This window comes from Ambystoma mexicanum, chromosome 2q (assembly GCF_040938575.1).
Source record: "Ambystoma mexicanum isolate Mex_15411 chromosome 2q, UKY_AmexF1_1, whole genome shotgun sequence".
Classification (NCBI taxonomy): domain Eukaryota; kingdom Metazoa; phylum Chordata; class Amphibia; order Caudata; family Ambystomatidae; genus Ambystoma; species Ambystoma mexicanum.
Window position 1 is genome coordinate 437,082,981 of NC_090924.1, and position 15,958 is coordinate 437,098,938.

General features: G+C 49.9%; 1 protein-coding gene and 1 long non-coding RNA gene across 2 annotated transcripts in view; one reads left to right on the forward strand and one right to left on the reverse strand.

The window, feature by feature from the left end:
• The window catches only part of LOC138569481 (uncharacterized), a 56,853-nt gene extending 48,695 nt beyond the window's left edge, over positions 1-8,158 (reverse strand). The window contains exon 1 of the long non-coding RNA XR_011303248.1: positions 7,147-8,158. This is a non-coding gene — a long non-coding RNA (uncharacterized lncRNA). The remainder of the gene's footprint in view (positions 1-7,146) is intronic.
• A 68-nt stretch (positions 8,159-8,226) lies between these two features.
• PQBP1 (polyglutamine binding protein 1) overlaps positions 8,227-15,958 on the forward strand; it is a 225,287-nt gene continuing 217,555 nt past the window's right edge. The window contains exon 1 of the mRNA XM_069647483.1: positions 8,227-8,335. The gene's annotated coding sequence lies outside the window, so the exon portion shown is untranslated. The remainder of the gene's footprint in view (positions 8,336-15,958) is intronic.

Genomic DNA, 15,958 nt, shown 5'->3' on the forward strand with positions numbered 1-15,958 from the left:
CTTCTCTACATGTCTATTGAGGCCTGTTGGAGTTCATGACCTCCAGTAGGGAACTCTTGGGGTTTCCGACCCGCTGCTCTTGTCCCTTGGTCCGTCGCTCTACCCAATAGGTTTGCCTTCGCCCCGGAAGTGCTGCTTGTACTTGTGTTCTGCCTTGCTCTGCTTTTCTCAACAACAAAATTGTTGGACTTCAAGTCCTAGAATCCTTCACTTTGTCGCCAACTTTACTAGCTGTTCTGGAGGATACTTGCTGAGGTCAGGGTCTCGACACCTGCCCCTCAAAGGCCTGGGATTTCCTGCTTTGCCCAGGGGAGGAGCTCTGGGTTGGGCACTGCCAGGTAACCCCCAGCTGCCCTGGTTTGGCTCCCTGGAGGTACAGTTCCCTCTCCAAACTGTAGCCTCTTCTGTACTCACAGGCCCAGCAGTCAGGCAGTCCTTTTTCCCCCAGGCTTTCCAAGGTCTCTCCAGCTCAAAATCTCTCCCTCTTGCTTCTGTGCACCAGCCAGCATCCCCAGTTCGCTCAGAGTGTGCTCTGCCTTTTATAGTGAGGGGGAGGCTTAATAGGTTTCAGATGAGACAGATTGTCTAGGGAGGCCTGACCTTGCTTGTCTCTATTAGTGGTACAGTCCAATCTTAGAATGGGGCAGTCTGCATTCTGTTTCTTGAGTGCGTTTCTTCATCCTCTCAGAGCCTCTCTTCTTCGTCTCGGTGTTTGTATAAAAAAAAGGGGGCAGGGTGTTGGCAAGTCGTAATGTTTTCTGGTAATTATGGGAAAATTGGGTAGGGGAAGGTAGATGTATGGTATGGTTGTGGGTCCATGGGTTCTGGTTTCCCTTGTGGGTACATCGGTTCTGGTTTCCCATGAGGCTCTCACCTTCTTTCCATTAGGGAAAAGTACTGGTTTAGGGTGGGACTTAGTTTAACATATCCCATGTACACTGAGGGTGTGTCGGGTAGGGGCATTTCAGAAATGAGGGGGGATTACTGCGTCTCTTCCGAGGGCATTCTTCCTGCAGTCCCCAAGGACTGCTTGTCCAGGTGATCTTCCCGCAAGGGTCCACCCCAGCGTTTGGTTCCAAACGCAATGGCCGTGCCCTGGTCACCTGAACAAAAGATCCTTTGGGTCTATCTGTGAGAACACCCTCTGGTTTCTCACAAGACCCACACTAATTGGGTCCCTCCCTCCAGACCCACACCAATATGCTCCATCCCTCCCTCTCAGACACCAATGTACCCACGACCAATAGAGGCCCATACCGGTTCCAGACCGACACCAATGTACCCACGTCCATTACAAACCCAACAAAGATGCCACTATCTCTCCCTCCACACAGCAAGATTCCCCCATCCTGCCCTCCAGTCCGACACCTAGATGATCTGTCCCTCCCTCCAGACCCACTGTGCCCCCATACCTCCCTCTAGACCCACACTGTGCCTCCATACCTCTCATCAAGCCCACACCAATGTGCCCCCATCCCCTCGCTCCAGACCCACACCGAGATGCTCCATCCCACTCTCCAGAGCACACAGATGTCCCCATCGGACCCACACCAGGATGCTCCATGCCACCCTCCAAATCAACAGATGCCCCATACCGGTTCCAGACCGACACCAATGTGCCTCCATCCATAACAGACTCCACAAACATGCCACCATCCCTCCCTCCACACAGCAAGATGCCCCCATCCTGCCCAACACCTAGATGACTCAACCCTCCTGACCCACACTGTGCCCCCATAGCCCCTGCTAGAACCAGACCAACGTGCCCCATCCCCTCCCTCCAGACCCACAGCAAGATGCTCCATCCCACCCTCCAGATGCACACAGATGGCCATCCCACCCTTCCAACCCACACCTAGATGACCCATGCCACCCCCAGACCAACAGATGCCCCATACCTATTCCAGATCGACACCAATGTGCCCCCATCCATCCACTGCAGCCCCAGCAAGATGCCCCCATCCTCCAGACTCACACCTAGATATGATATATGATGTGGCATTTATAACGCACCTGTACACAAGAGTTTCTAGGTGCCAAAAGACAAGAAGGGGGAACAAGGGGGGACAAGATAACAATCTTACTAGGACTTTTGTCATTCAGATTGCGCAAGTGCAGGGCAGAAGAGAAGTGCCAGGGGGGGAGGGGAAGGGAAAAGTCCATTTAACTCACAAGTGGAGCCAGTGGGTGGCTTTTAAGTGCAGAGAGAAGGGAATGTAGGGATGCAGATACAGACGCTTAAGTGCTGTTGAGCCCGGAGGCAGTGCATGGGCAAATGGACAGTTCAGAGGGTAACCAGTGCGTGGAGCAGTCGTGCATCAGCAGGGGAGAAGAGAGAAAGCGGAAGCGAAAAGGAAGGTCTTGAGTTGCTTCTGGAACCGGAGGTGGTTCTGCTCAAGTTTGAGAGAGGCAGGGAGGCTATTCCAGAGGGAGGCCCCAGCCGAGGAGATAGATCTGCCCCCAACTTTCTGCTTGGAGAAGCACCTGACCCTCAAAGAGTTTGAGGGTGATGAGCATAGAGCTTGATTAAGAAGATGTTTTGGAAGAGAAAGTTGGAGGTAGAGCGGTCCCAGGCCCCAGAAAGCCCTGTGGACGATGCAGAGGGTCTTGAACTTGATCCTTGCAGCCACAGGAGCCAGTGAAGAGATTTGATCACTGGGCTTGTGGCCAAAGGCAAGTCTCACAGTCCTGTTCTGGAGAAGTTGTAATGGTCAAAGAGTAGAGGCAGGAAGATTTAGAAAGAGGCTGTTGCAATAGTCCAGTTTAGATAGGACCAGAGCTCTGGAGACAGTTGGCTTTTGGGGGAAAGTGAGAAAAGGAAGAATACCTCTGAGGAGGTGCAGCTGATAGTTTGACTTGTTAGAGACATCAGAGATGTGAGGCGAGAAGGAGAGGATGGTGTCGAAGATGACACCAAGATTCTTAGTCACACAGGAAGGAGCAGGAGGAGGGCCCAGAGAGAGAGAGAGGAAAGGAGGGAGCGGGTGTCCCAATGAGGATCTCAGTCTTGCTGGCATTAAGGCATTCATCATTGGCGGCACACCATTCCTGAATTGCAGCTAGACAGTCTGGTATGAGAGAAGAAGCAGAGGTGGCTGAGGGGAGCCTGAAAAAGAGCCGAGCGTCATCTTCATAACATTGAAAATTGGAGTAGAAAGTAGAGATTCAGTGGGCAGGAGGTGCCAGGTAGTGGTTGGGGGGCAGGGGGAGGGAGAGAATTAGAGCAGCAAAGGGCTATAATAAACACAGGCAAACTGGGCTGCACCAAAAAGGAAAGCACTGACAAATGCTGCCTGCAAACAGGAAGACAGAAAGGGAATCTAGGAAGCAGAAATCACAATTAAGCACAATAAATTTGAAATGCAGGGATAAGGAACAAGAAATAGGAACTAGGCACAAAGCTAAGAAACAGGAACAAGGGACCAGTCACAAACAGGAATACTGCATCAATGACCAGCACTGGACTGAAGCAAACTGAGGCTTTTAAAGCTGCTTAACAAGCACATGCCTCAGGTGTGCTGCTTACTGCATCTGCAGCCACAGGTGTTGCCTATCCTCCACCCAACCATGTCCTGCAAGGGTGGAGATGAAGCAGTGGGCCAGGCATTCTGGGAAGCATAGTATTTGATTAAAGCAGCATGCTGGCTGCCCAAAATCTGGAATGGATTTGGAAGGGAAGTAGCTTGGAAAATAAGGATTTAGAGCTCCCAGTTCATCACAGCACTGTCGCATAAGGTTTGGAAGGAAAGAGCAGTAGGGAATAAACCCCAAATCATGCCCCCAAGTGGTGGGAACGGGAGCAAAGGCAGCGAATTGTGACAGATTGAGCAGGATGGCATGGATGACTGTGTCAAAAGCAGAGGATAGATCAAGGAGAACAAGGAGAGAAAGGAGATTAGAGTGGAGAGCAAGTCTTCACGGGTGTTCAGTAGACCAGTTTCCATGCTTCTGGCAGCTCTGAGGCCATACTTGTGGTCACAGAGGCAACCAACAGATTCAGTATGTAGATTAAGCTGGGAGATGGCCAGCTTTTCCAAGTTTGCCCAGGAAAGGAGTGATGGTGATCGGGTGATAGTTAGCCGGAGAGGAAGGATCGGCAAAGGGCTTCCTTTAGCCGGAGAAGTATCGGCCGAGGTTTTCTTTAGAAGGGGGTGCAAGAGAATGCTTAAGGGAGGAGGGGAAAGTCCCAGTGGCAAAGGAGTGAAAAAGATGACTCATCCCACCCTCCAGACCCACACCCATGTGCCCCATACCTCCCTCCAACCCACACGGTTAGGAAAGATTTCCGTTTATGTGTAATTTTCCGTCCAGTTGTGAACCCCCCAACTTTTTGCTGTTATCGGACTATCATAGCCTGACTTTTGCCAGTGGAGCACAGCCTTCTGGTGCACATTGCTGGGTTTTCGCTCACTTTGTTATGGGGAAACTGACAGGCCCTTAAAGACAGTCAGTACTGGGAGACTTTGTTTCCCTTAGTCTTTCACTATGTTGCAAGTTCTTTGCAACATTTTTACCAGTGTAAAAAGTACATTATGGTATAGTGTGCTGAGGTCTTCCTCATTTGTAAGGCCCTAAACACCCTAAAAGGATTTTTCTGTAGAAGTACAGATGTGCCTTGGACAGAGCTGGCGGCAGCGGTTATTTTTCTCATATTTTTAACCCTTTTTTGCGGTCCATATCGCGTTTACCACGTTTGACCCCAAAATGGCCATTCCACAAGGTCCTTTGTTCTGTTCTTTGGCCACCTTGTCCCTTTGCCTTCCCCAGGTCGAGCAGACCCGGGTCAATCCTTATTTGGTCATGCATTCTCCTGCAAAACGCCAAGCTTTCGCTGTGTGTGTGTGTCTCTGTGTGTGTGTGTCTCTGTCTCCAGGATGTGGGCTGGACTGTCTAGTTCCAATACACATCCTGGGTGCCAGAGAGTCTAGTGTGCTGGGATTGACTGGGACCATTGTGGTCCATGATTGGTCCACGTCTGGCATGGCTGTATGTGAGCAGGTCTCTCATTGGGCCCTCTCCGTTTTGGCACGAAGGAGATTCTGGATAAGAGAAGGGCCCAAACACCCATACCAGGTCGATGTCTTGAGTTCTCACTGAACCTAGGATAGGATCCAAGCATTCTGAAACTAAGAAGCCGAGCCGAGGAACTGCTGGTGACCAGCTGGAAGGTTTGGCACCCTGAAACCGCTGTTGTCCCACAGGACCCCCCATTCTTCTGATCAAACTAGAAGGTTTGCAAAGGCGCTTCCCCCCATTTGAATAGTGGGAACACCTATTCACTGCACCTCCACCTTAACCTGCAAGTGAGCCTTTTCGTAAGTGTTCCTGGGCCAACCAGTGAACTGACCAGCTTGCGCAGGATCTTTGCTCTGGAACCGCCGCCGTTTCGAGTTAACCCTTGAGACTTTTGAGATTGTAAGTACTCGGTCCAAGGCACTCTCCAGCCGAGTTTCGTACACCTAGATGCCCTAGGTCTGGAATTAAGAGAGTATGCTTGAACTCGAGTAGACGCAGTCACCATGTCAACCAGCCGTGGTGACGAACTTCGTGTGTGCGCTGCTGTGCCCCCCCATCCCCTGAGATGAGTCGCAGTGAAATGGAGTTGATCCCTTCATCAGGAGAGGTGAAATCACTACTGTCCCGCCACGGAATCATACCTGGAACTCAGCCGCTGAAAGTCGCACAGCCGCACTTATGCAGCATTTGAACCCACAACCAAAGTGAACTCGACTGGCAAAGTTTGGTCCGGAGTACGCCTTGGGTTGGTGAGTACTTGCGCATCCATCCATTTTTACACACGAGTGTCCGCTTAGTGCCAATCACCTTTATCGAGGTAGCCTGTGATACTGAGCTATTCCCAACTCTTGGAGTCTGTTCTGCCCTCTTGGGGAGAGCATACTTGAATAGTGGGAACTTATTCTTCACTGTCCACCTGCCTTCCTGAGCTGCTACAGCCCCTACAAGAGACCTTGTTTGTGCCCAACCGCACGATCGCGTGCATTTGCATCCAAAAGTACATTTGAGCATAAGGCTTCACTCCTCTTAGGGACTGGACTGCCTTTCAGTTAGGGTTGATAAAGTGAAGGACTGCCTAAATTATATTTGCACTGTTTGCTCCCTTTCCTTATAGGTTGTGGACCCTTATTGTGTGCCATTCCTTTAGGCCAATGGTATCTGTATATAGGTTTTATAGTAGCGTTGTGGAGGTTTAAGTATTACTGCTGATCTTTGCTTGCATTTCATTTAAAAGGCATTAAATAAATGTATATGTATTTTTGATATACACCTGACAGAGTAATTTGTAGTGTCCTTCACTGTGTGTGCTCATTGTGGGCTTTCGATCACACTCAACCCTCCTGAGACCTAGTCTTGACCACCGCCAATGCTACCTTGATTGGTCTGGCTTGTCCAGAAGGTTACCCTGTTCCAAGAAACTAGGCTGACCTTCTGCCCACCAGGTCAGAGTTCAGAAATCCATCTTAACACACACCAATATGCCCCATCCCTCCTTCCAGACCCACACCAATATGCCCCTATCCCTCCCACCAGACCCACACCAACGTGCCCCTATCCCTCCCCTCATACCCACACTGTGCTGCTATCCCTCCCTCCAGACCCACACCAATGTGCCCCTATCCCTCCCTCCAGACCCACACCAACATGACGCTATCCCTCCTTCCATACCCACACCAATATGCCGCTATCCCTCCTTCCATACCCACACCAATATGCCGTTATCCCTCCTTCCATACCCACACCAATGTGCCCCTATCCCCCCGGATCCACCCCAATGTGCCCCTATCCCTCTGGACCCACACCAATGTGCCCCTATCCCCCTGGACCCACACCAATGTGCCCCTATCCCTCCAGACCCACACCAGCATGCCCCTATTCAACTGTTCAGACCCCACCAAGATGCCCATTTCCATCTCTAGACCAATACAATAATGCCCCATCCCCCTTGCAGACCTACAGCAAGATGCACATGTGCCTCTCCCAAACCACACGCAGATAGCCCCAGCAGACCCGCTCTAAAACCACCCACCCCATACACATTCTCAAACATGAAACTACCCCATTAGCCCCCGTATGCGTTTGATCAGTTAAACACCACCATCCACTGTCCCTTTTCTTAGCCCTCCATACCTTTCACGTTGAATAGATTAACATGATTTTGAAAGTAAATGTAATTGTCCGCTCCCAGTCTCCAACTGGTGTTCACGGTATCCTGACGAAAATTCCAATTGTAATCTCAGCCACCCAAGAGCACACAGATTCCTGCTGCTCTTGCAGCCAGAGCCTTCCTGGTTCCCGCTCACAAAAATCAGAATGAGGGACAAGACAAAGTCGGATGCTTCATCTGGTGTCTTGCAGAAACTTTCCTGGTATCTCGAAGAAAATGCCCACTTTAACCTGAGCCAGTCAAGAAAGAGCACGCAGATTCTGGTTGCTTTCCGTCTCCGTCTCCATCTGGTGTCTAGCAGAAACTTTCCTGGTATTCAGTGCAGGGAATGGGCCGGAAAAGACAGTGCTGTGCTCCGCCACAATTGTCTAGCCAGAGCTCCGTCCCTCAGACCCAGGGGCCAGCATATGACTCTCCTAGGGCAGATGCCTTCAGAAGACTCAGCCCTGCAGGCAGAAACTACCAAGGCCTAACATAGTGTTGCAACTGTCCATTCTAGTATATATGTCCTACCAGTTACAGACATTTCTTTATTAGGGTGAATATTTTGACTAATCAAAACAGAAGAGCCCATTATTCACTTAAAAGGGCTTCATTCGGAATCATTATAAGATATGTTTAACATTTAAAATTGTGGACATTATGATGTTCCCATAATTCTCTTTGCTTTTAGGCAAATCGCCAGGATTGGGTTCTATGACGAGATACTGTGTTGCTCAGCCGGGTGGCGCGTGGGGGGCGGGGTGGGTGTTCCTTAGCTGCACCACCTCCTTCCAACAGCCCCGTCCCTGAAAGAGATGACAGTTCTCGCAATAGATTGTTTCCATTAGAGCACGCAGATTCCGGTTGCTTTCCGCTCCCCCATCTCCGTACGGCGTCTTGCAGAAACTTTCCTGGTATCCGTATCCCGGAAAAAATACCCACGCCAATCTTGCCAGCCAACAGCACACATATTCTCGTTGCACACTAGCAGCCGAAGCCTGCCCAGCTCACGAAAATCACGACGATGACGCTGGCCGCTACGTGAATGGTAGGGAACGTGCTCAAAGTCACGTGAAGAAAAGTAGACTGGGCGTCGCTATGGTCCTTTCCTCGGATGGGAACTACAGTCCGTTTACCAAAAACTCATTTTCGCTTTCCAGGCAGCATCAGGTGAGTGCTTGTGATCCAGCTTTTATAATACATTTTATATGCATTTCTTTTAGTACATTCTCAACCTTTTGTTGTTATATTGGTAAGAGGAGCCCTTTTGCAACCTCTGCAAATGCACGTTGAAGAGTCTGCATCTGGAGCTGTAATTCGTTGTAGTGTACTCATCACATGTTGAAATTAAAAATTGTAAGTACGTGACTTTCTAAAAATCTTGTTTTTAAATTATACAGGGCAGCCTGCTGTTGTTGGTATTGTAGACTGCTCCGAAGTTCATTTACGGTACAGTTCAGGCTATGGGATGCCCGCAGACCCAGTAACTGCTGTGCAGCTACTACATCGACCGTGGTCTGGCATAGGTGACAAACATCTCCTGCGCCGGCTAATTTTTGGAGACGTACTACTGTCTCCAGTTCCAGTGCCTACTCTGAAAGTAATGATTCTCCAGGGCTAATGGCTGCAGATCCGGTACTTTCTCTGGTTCTAATAATGACCCTTCTGTGGATAACTGCAGGCACAGTGTCTATCCTAAGTCTAATGGCTGCAGACACAAACACTCAGATGAATAGCAGCAGACACTACCTTCTCTAGCGCTTATGGTAAGGCTGCAGAGAATGAGTGCAGACAAAATGCCTGCTCTGACTGGAGCTAATCACTTACAATACAGTACGTACCTGCTCATCAGCTACATCTGACCAGGCGTGCAACAAAACCTACATTTCGGGGCGGGGGCTAACTGGTGATGGGAGGAGATGTTACAAATCAACTTCTGCGGTACCAGTTTTCCAGGGATGAATATCGATTTCTAAACCATCAATCAACCCCCACCTCTAGTTCACCAGAAGGGATCCGAACAGATTGGAATATAAGTAAATTATAAGACCTCTTTGTCCAATTTTGGTAACGTGGGCGGAACAGCAGGCTTACCTCTGCAAGGTCCTGGATCGTTGGTTAGTTGCAACACAGCAAAAATACAATTATTACCCAATGATAAAAGGCACTGTCCAGTCAAGGTTGTATACACATATCTACTTTATTATTACTACAACAGACAGTTCTAGCACACTACACTGTAAAGGAACACAGAGGACAGACAGTTTCACGAGGGAAAGGGATGCACTCTGGATACTGAGAGGAGGGTAGTTTGCTTATAGTTTAAGGTTATTTGACTTCAACACCAAGTGGCAAAGGATCGTAACTGTCTCTAGGGGCCTTCGGAGAAGGACCAGGGGGGGCAGAACCACAATGTACCTGGTGCTGAATTAGTTCTTGGTGCTTGACAGCGTCAAGGCAATGTCAGGGCGCTTTGCAGCCCGTGGGACAAAGTTGATAGCAGGAGACAGCTGCGGGTACCAGGCGGCAGGCAATTCAGCAAGCAAGGCTGGGTGGACGTCTACAGGCTATCCGGTGCGGCGGCTCAGGGCCAAGAATCATTGTCTCTGTGCTGGTTGGCGGATTTGGACTGCTGGCCGAGGTGTCTCGAACTGCTCTGGTGACTGCGGCGTGATAACAGTCAGCGGTGCAGCCAGATGCAGTTTGAGGACTCGACTGTCTCAAAATTGTCCTTAAAAAGATGGACGCTGAATGATGCTTGAGTGGCACTCCTCCTAGCTTCTTTGCAGGGCTGGTGTCCTTTCAAGGCAGACGGCCCAAAGCTCAGGAGTGTGTTAGCAGGCAACAGCCTTGTCCTTTGTCCAGAGAGCCTCTGACACTTCCCACCTAGGAAGCTTGCTGTCAGAACCTAGCAGGGCACGCTGTGTGCTCGCTGGGTACCAGTTCTGGAGCTGCCGGACGAGTCCTGTCCGGTATCTCCCTCTGTTCCCTGGGAGACTTTTAGGGGAGGGATCTTGCTTCCCTCTTGCAACTCTTGGTCTTCCTTCACTTGCGTAAGATGTAAGGTAGACTGTACCTTCGGCTCGGGTCCAAATGAGTCCTTCTTCTTACTCCTTGCAAAGTCTTCAGATGATCGGATCAGTGAGGGGATGAGCCCTCTTTTAAAGCCAAACGGATCCAAGTGATTGATGCAGGCTTAGCCCACCTTAGTGAACCAATCCTGGGGCCCCACCAACAATCTTCAGTGATGGTTTAGGTCAGAATCAGAGCGCTTGCCAAAAGACAGGGGAAGGATGACAACATATACTTCTAAGTCCCGCCCATCTTCCTGTCTGCTGTACATCAAAGTGCTCCCTAATTAACTGAGCCCTATGTGGTGCTTGGTCACACCATGGACCTCCTTTGAAGTAGGGTGTTGGAGGCAGACTACAATTCACATACTTCCCTGCTCTGAAAGGAGTGATTCCAGACAGGACATTCACTGCACTTTTATACCAAGGAGGGGTGTTAGGACCAAGTTGACCCATTGCATTACAAAGGGGGGTTGGTCTCTGGTCTCCATTGTCACTTAACACCCAGGCCTTCCTGAGGCCTGCTAATTAACATTCTTCAATATTCACCACCACCAGCAAGGTGTAACAATAGAGATGCAAATCCATGGGGCCTTGAAATGCTAATCAGGCTGCCCACAGCCAGAGGCTTTTGATGTACCCACAGCTGTCAGGTGTCAGCTACACATGATAGGGGAGGGCGGCGCTGGTAAGCTGTGTCCTCCCAGAGTACATGACTATGAGTACATGACTATTTTTCTGCTGTGCAGTGAGTGTGGAAAATATGTAGCGAATGGCCCCACATATTTTCTGGAGGTTGATCTGCCATCATTCATTCTTTTTAAATAAACAAAAATCTGCCCAAGCGAGCGCACTTTCCCTGTGCGGATGGTCGAATTCCTCACAGGGGCCACTTTAGAAAATGGGCGTGGCAAACTTGGAGGCTCCGCCCCCTCTGTTTTGGGATGGGGCTCAAGTATCAAATGGTAGCAGCCCAGCATTACACATAGGCGCGCACACAATTACACATTCACTCACTCATTTAAACATCCCATTTACCATACACTCACTCATTTACATGCACACCCAGCCCCCCATACATCATACACTAATTCACAAACCCTCACTCATTCACACATACATTACATACACACTCTGCTAATTTCAGAAAAGGTTTTCCTCAGGTCTCTGCCTAACAAAAAGCAAGTGTGCATAACAGCCCCTTCCCCTTGGATGTGAAAGGACCTATAGTGTTTGCATACATCCATGGGGAGAGGTCTGATGTGTCCATTTGATTTTTGTTAGGCAGAGAGGTGACGGAAGCCTTTCTTGAAGCTAGAAGCGTTAAAGTTTTGTTGTGTTTGTGTAAATTCATTTTTCTGCACAGACACAGTAAAACTTTAAAATCGCTGTTTTCAGGAAAGGCTTCTTTGCCCTCTCTGACTAACAGAAAAGTATGGCTTACAACACCATTACAACACCATTGAGCTAATCGGGCTTCAGCCCCACCCCATAGCTCACATTTCCAGGGTCAGGGGGTGCAGAAGCCCGATTTTAGCTCAATGGCGTTGCTCGCCTGCATCTGACAATACCTGTCATGGGACAAATAATTAGACACAGTACCGGATCTGGGATACTGATTCCAGACACTGTACCTGCCCTCAAACTAATGACATTTGGTACAGTATCTGCAAATTCGTTACATATAACAGAATACCTGCCCTGGGGCCTATCACTACAGACACAATACCTGCTCTGCGACAATGATGGCATGCACAGTACATACTCTGGGGCTAACGATTCCAGTCACAGTATCTGCTCTGGAGATAATGGTATTTAACACAATACCTGCTCATGAACTAATCTGGGGTTAATGACTGCAGAAACAGTAAAAACCCCATGCACCCTTTCCTTCCCCTGAGTCCTTTCCCATTCCTAATTCCCCTCGGACACCTCGAACACACTCTCTGAAAAGAACATACAACGTAAAGAACCAATGTGCAACCTATGACAAGGTTACAGCCAACTATGTTATCTGACATAATCCTTAAGCCACACTGGCTCCCTCCTGCTCCCTGACCTGACCTTGCACGTCCGCGACCAACATGTTCAACACCATCACGAGGAGCTATATTGCGTGCACCCCACGCCATACACCCATCGGTGGCATCTATACCATAGACATCCACCAACCAAGGTTAATCCATCGCCGGCCCAACACCTTACACAGCAACCACTCTACCCAGATCCCAAATGGAACCATCCTCCACTGTCACCACGTTGGCCAGCAACTCAAGAACCCACTTGGGTTCTGCAAACTTCGACCTACCTTTTAACCACATGGGTACCTTCCTGATCCTCACCCACAACCTTCTGCCACTTTAATACCAGGCCTTGTTTCCTTCCCCAACTTGGCATCATAATTAATGTTGTTCTTCCAATGCACCTCACTGTTTTATTTGGCATTTTCATCGTGTAGCCATTTTTTGAGCTTTTTAATAACTGGAGCTGCGTTGCTATTTTGAAAGCGCTAGTTTTTTTCCTACTATTGCTGCTTATTTGACTGTTTTTGGCCCTTCCAAGATGGCCGCTGTGGTTTTCTTTGTTGTGCAGGCAGGCTGTGCTGAATCACCTCTCCCTGTGCTGCACTCCCATTGGTTGCTGAGTGTTTTCTTCCATCCAATCAGGGATCGGCAGGCATCAGCCGGCCCTCTCGGCAAAGGCCCACTTCCAAGGCCCCTGTCTGCTCCCTGTCCGCTTCCGGAACGCTAATTGGGGTCCTCCCTGCACCTTAACCACTATGATGCGGCCACCTCACTCCTCTAAGAAATCCGGACTGACTTGACTTTGCCACCTCCAGAAATATGGGTTAGTTCCCTCCTTATGGACTCACTTCTACTGCCTTTGACTATCACTGTTCTTTCTGCTTGTTGCTCCCATGTTGTCATCCTGCTGCGCCTAAAACCCTTTGCTAAGATCCGATTCCAAGATTGAAAAAGTCAAATCTTGCTGCCCATTGCGAAATTCTCTGTATTTTGCTTGTATACTGTTTCTTCTCTGTAACTTGCCAGCCCAGTGACCTCACTTTTGTCTCACACCTACCTGCCTTAGCCCCCCCAGTATCTCCATCCTCTCCTTACTTCAAACCCAATGGCGCTTTCTGTTTCTCCTATCTTCTCCAACTGCTTCTCCATTGACTATCCTTCCCTTCTCACTAAGTCTGGTAGGAAGAAGTTCAAAAAAGATACTTTGGCCTCTAATCCTGGTCTTCCTATCGCCGACACCTACTCCAATGTTTCCGCCAGACAGAGCCTTACCGACGTCCTCTTTGTCGTTCCTTCGCCAGATCTATGGACTCCTCATATGGTCTCTGTGCTCTGCCCTATCTCCTCCTCTCCCATTAATGGTGGCACTCGCTGGGAAGTTCTGATGGCTTCCTTCGACTCCTCTAAAGTCATCATTAATGTCTACCTAAATGGCACTGTCATGGTCCAAGGCCCTCGGGCCAATTTCCGCCTCTTTGATAGGCGATTCCCTCACCTCATCAATTTCCTCTCATCTCCTGCTGTCCCCTCCTCTTCCCCCTTGGCTACCTTGCCCTCTCTCTCCTCCTCTTCCTCCTCTGCCCCTCCTAGGACTCTTTCTCCTCCGCAGGGCGTACCTCTGATCTGTACCCCTCCCCGGAAGGTCTTTAAGGCTGGCAACCTTCTTCATATTGCCACTCTCAACTCTCGCTCTGCCGTCAAACACTCCTCTGACATCTGCCACCTCCTTGAAGAACTAGACCTTGATGTCCTTGGTCTTACCGAGACATGGTTCACGGCCAGCTCTGTCACAAGCTTTGACACTCTCCTCCCTGATGGCTACAAGATCCTCTCAGCACCCAGATCCTCCCGGTCCGGTGGGGGGGTAGCCCTGATCTTTCCTGAGTGGATTCCTGCCTCTATCATTCCCACTCAGACCTACCTCTCTTTTGAATGCCTTGTCTGTAGGCTTTCTCTCTCGCCTACCCATTCTCTTACTGTGGTTACCATCTACAGGCCTCCTGGTCAAATCACCTCATTTCTCTCTGAGTGGGCAGACCTCTCCTCCTCCCTCCTGGCCTCTACCACTCAACTCCTCCTCCTCGGTGACCTAAATATACATTTAGACTCTCCTTGCTCCTCTGTTCTCTTCCGTGACCTCTGCGACTCCCTCTCCCTGTCCATCCTCCCCTCTGGCCCGACTTACTCTGCAGGGCACACACTCAATGTCTTGATCTCCTCTGACCTCTCCTCTCTCCTGGAGCAATCACTCCCTCCTCTCATCTCATCTCTCCCTCTCTCCCCCAACCCCAAGCCAAGTCTACCCCAACACTGCCACCTACCTTCTCGGACATACGGCCCATGAAGCGTGTGTCAGTTGAGGCTTTTGCCGGCACTTTCTCCCCCCCCCACCTTTGGCTGTCTCTCATCCTGATACAGCCCTGTCTCTGCTCTACTCTTCAATTTCTGATACGCTTGATGCTCTTGCCCCTGTCATGAGGATCCGTTTGAAGTCCAAAGCCAAGTGCAATTCCTGGTATGACTCTGACCTAGCTACACTTAAACGTAAGTGTAGGGCAGCTGAGAGGAAATGGAGGACTTCCTGTTCATCCTCTGACAAACTGGCCTGTCGCCTGCTACAAAGGCAATACCGACTCTCTGTCCTCACCAAGAAGAGAGTCCTCATTCAAGCTCGTGTCTCTGCGGCATCTAACAACTCGGCCGAACTCTTTAAAATCTGCAAGGAGCTGGCCAACCCTGCTGCAGTCTTTACCCCCTCCTGTTGCCTCCCAGGCTCTTTGCAATGCCCTTGCCTCTCACTTAATTTAAAAAACCCAGGACATCCTGTCCACTCTCTCCACCCACACTCGTCCTCTTCCCTCTCCATCTGTGCTTGCTGATCCTCCTTTAGCCACCCTCCCACCATCCTTCTCGTCCTTTCCTCTTTTCACCCCTGACGAGGTTGCTAGAGGTTGCTAGACAAGTCCGATCTATGAAAGCCTCTTCAAAACAGGTTCATCCCTGTTCCTCTAAAACCATCAAGGACCACATTGACACCCTCGCTCCGGCCGTTGCTCGTTTTTGCAACCACTCCTTTGCCTCTGGATCCTTCCCCCTCCCCTCTGAAGCACTCCTTTGTGCATCATTTTCTCAAGAAACCCACAGCTGATCCTTCTTGTCCAGCTAACTATCGCCCATTTCCATTACTCCCTTTCTTGGCAAACTCCTGGAAAAGTTGGCCATATCTCAGCTTAACCTTCATTCCAATTCTGTTGGCTGTCTCCATGACCACCAGTCTGGCTTCAGAGCTGCCAAAAGCACGGAAACTGCTCTCCTAAACATCCGTGAAGATCTGCTCAGCAACCTTGACTCTAACATTCCCTCTGTCCTCATCCTCCTCGATCTCTCTTCTGCCTTCGACACGGTCAACCATACCATCCTGCTCAACCGTCTCTGTGAAAACTTGGGTATCACTGATCAGGCTCTGGCTGACCTTTTCCTCTCCGATCGACCCTCCCAGGTCCAACTTGGGTCCTTCTTTTCATCTGTCTTCCTCTCTACCTGTGGTGTTCCCCAGGGGTCTAACCTCCCGCCCTGGCTTTTCAACCAATACCTGGCAGCTCTTGCCCACTGCGTTGCCACTTTCTGCTCAAATTTCCAGTGCTACGCTGACGACACTCAACACATTTTCAGGCTGCCGTCTGCCACCTCCTCTCCCT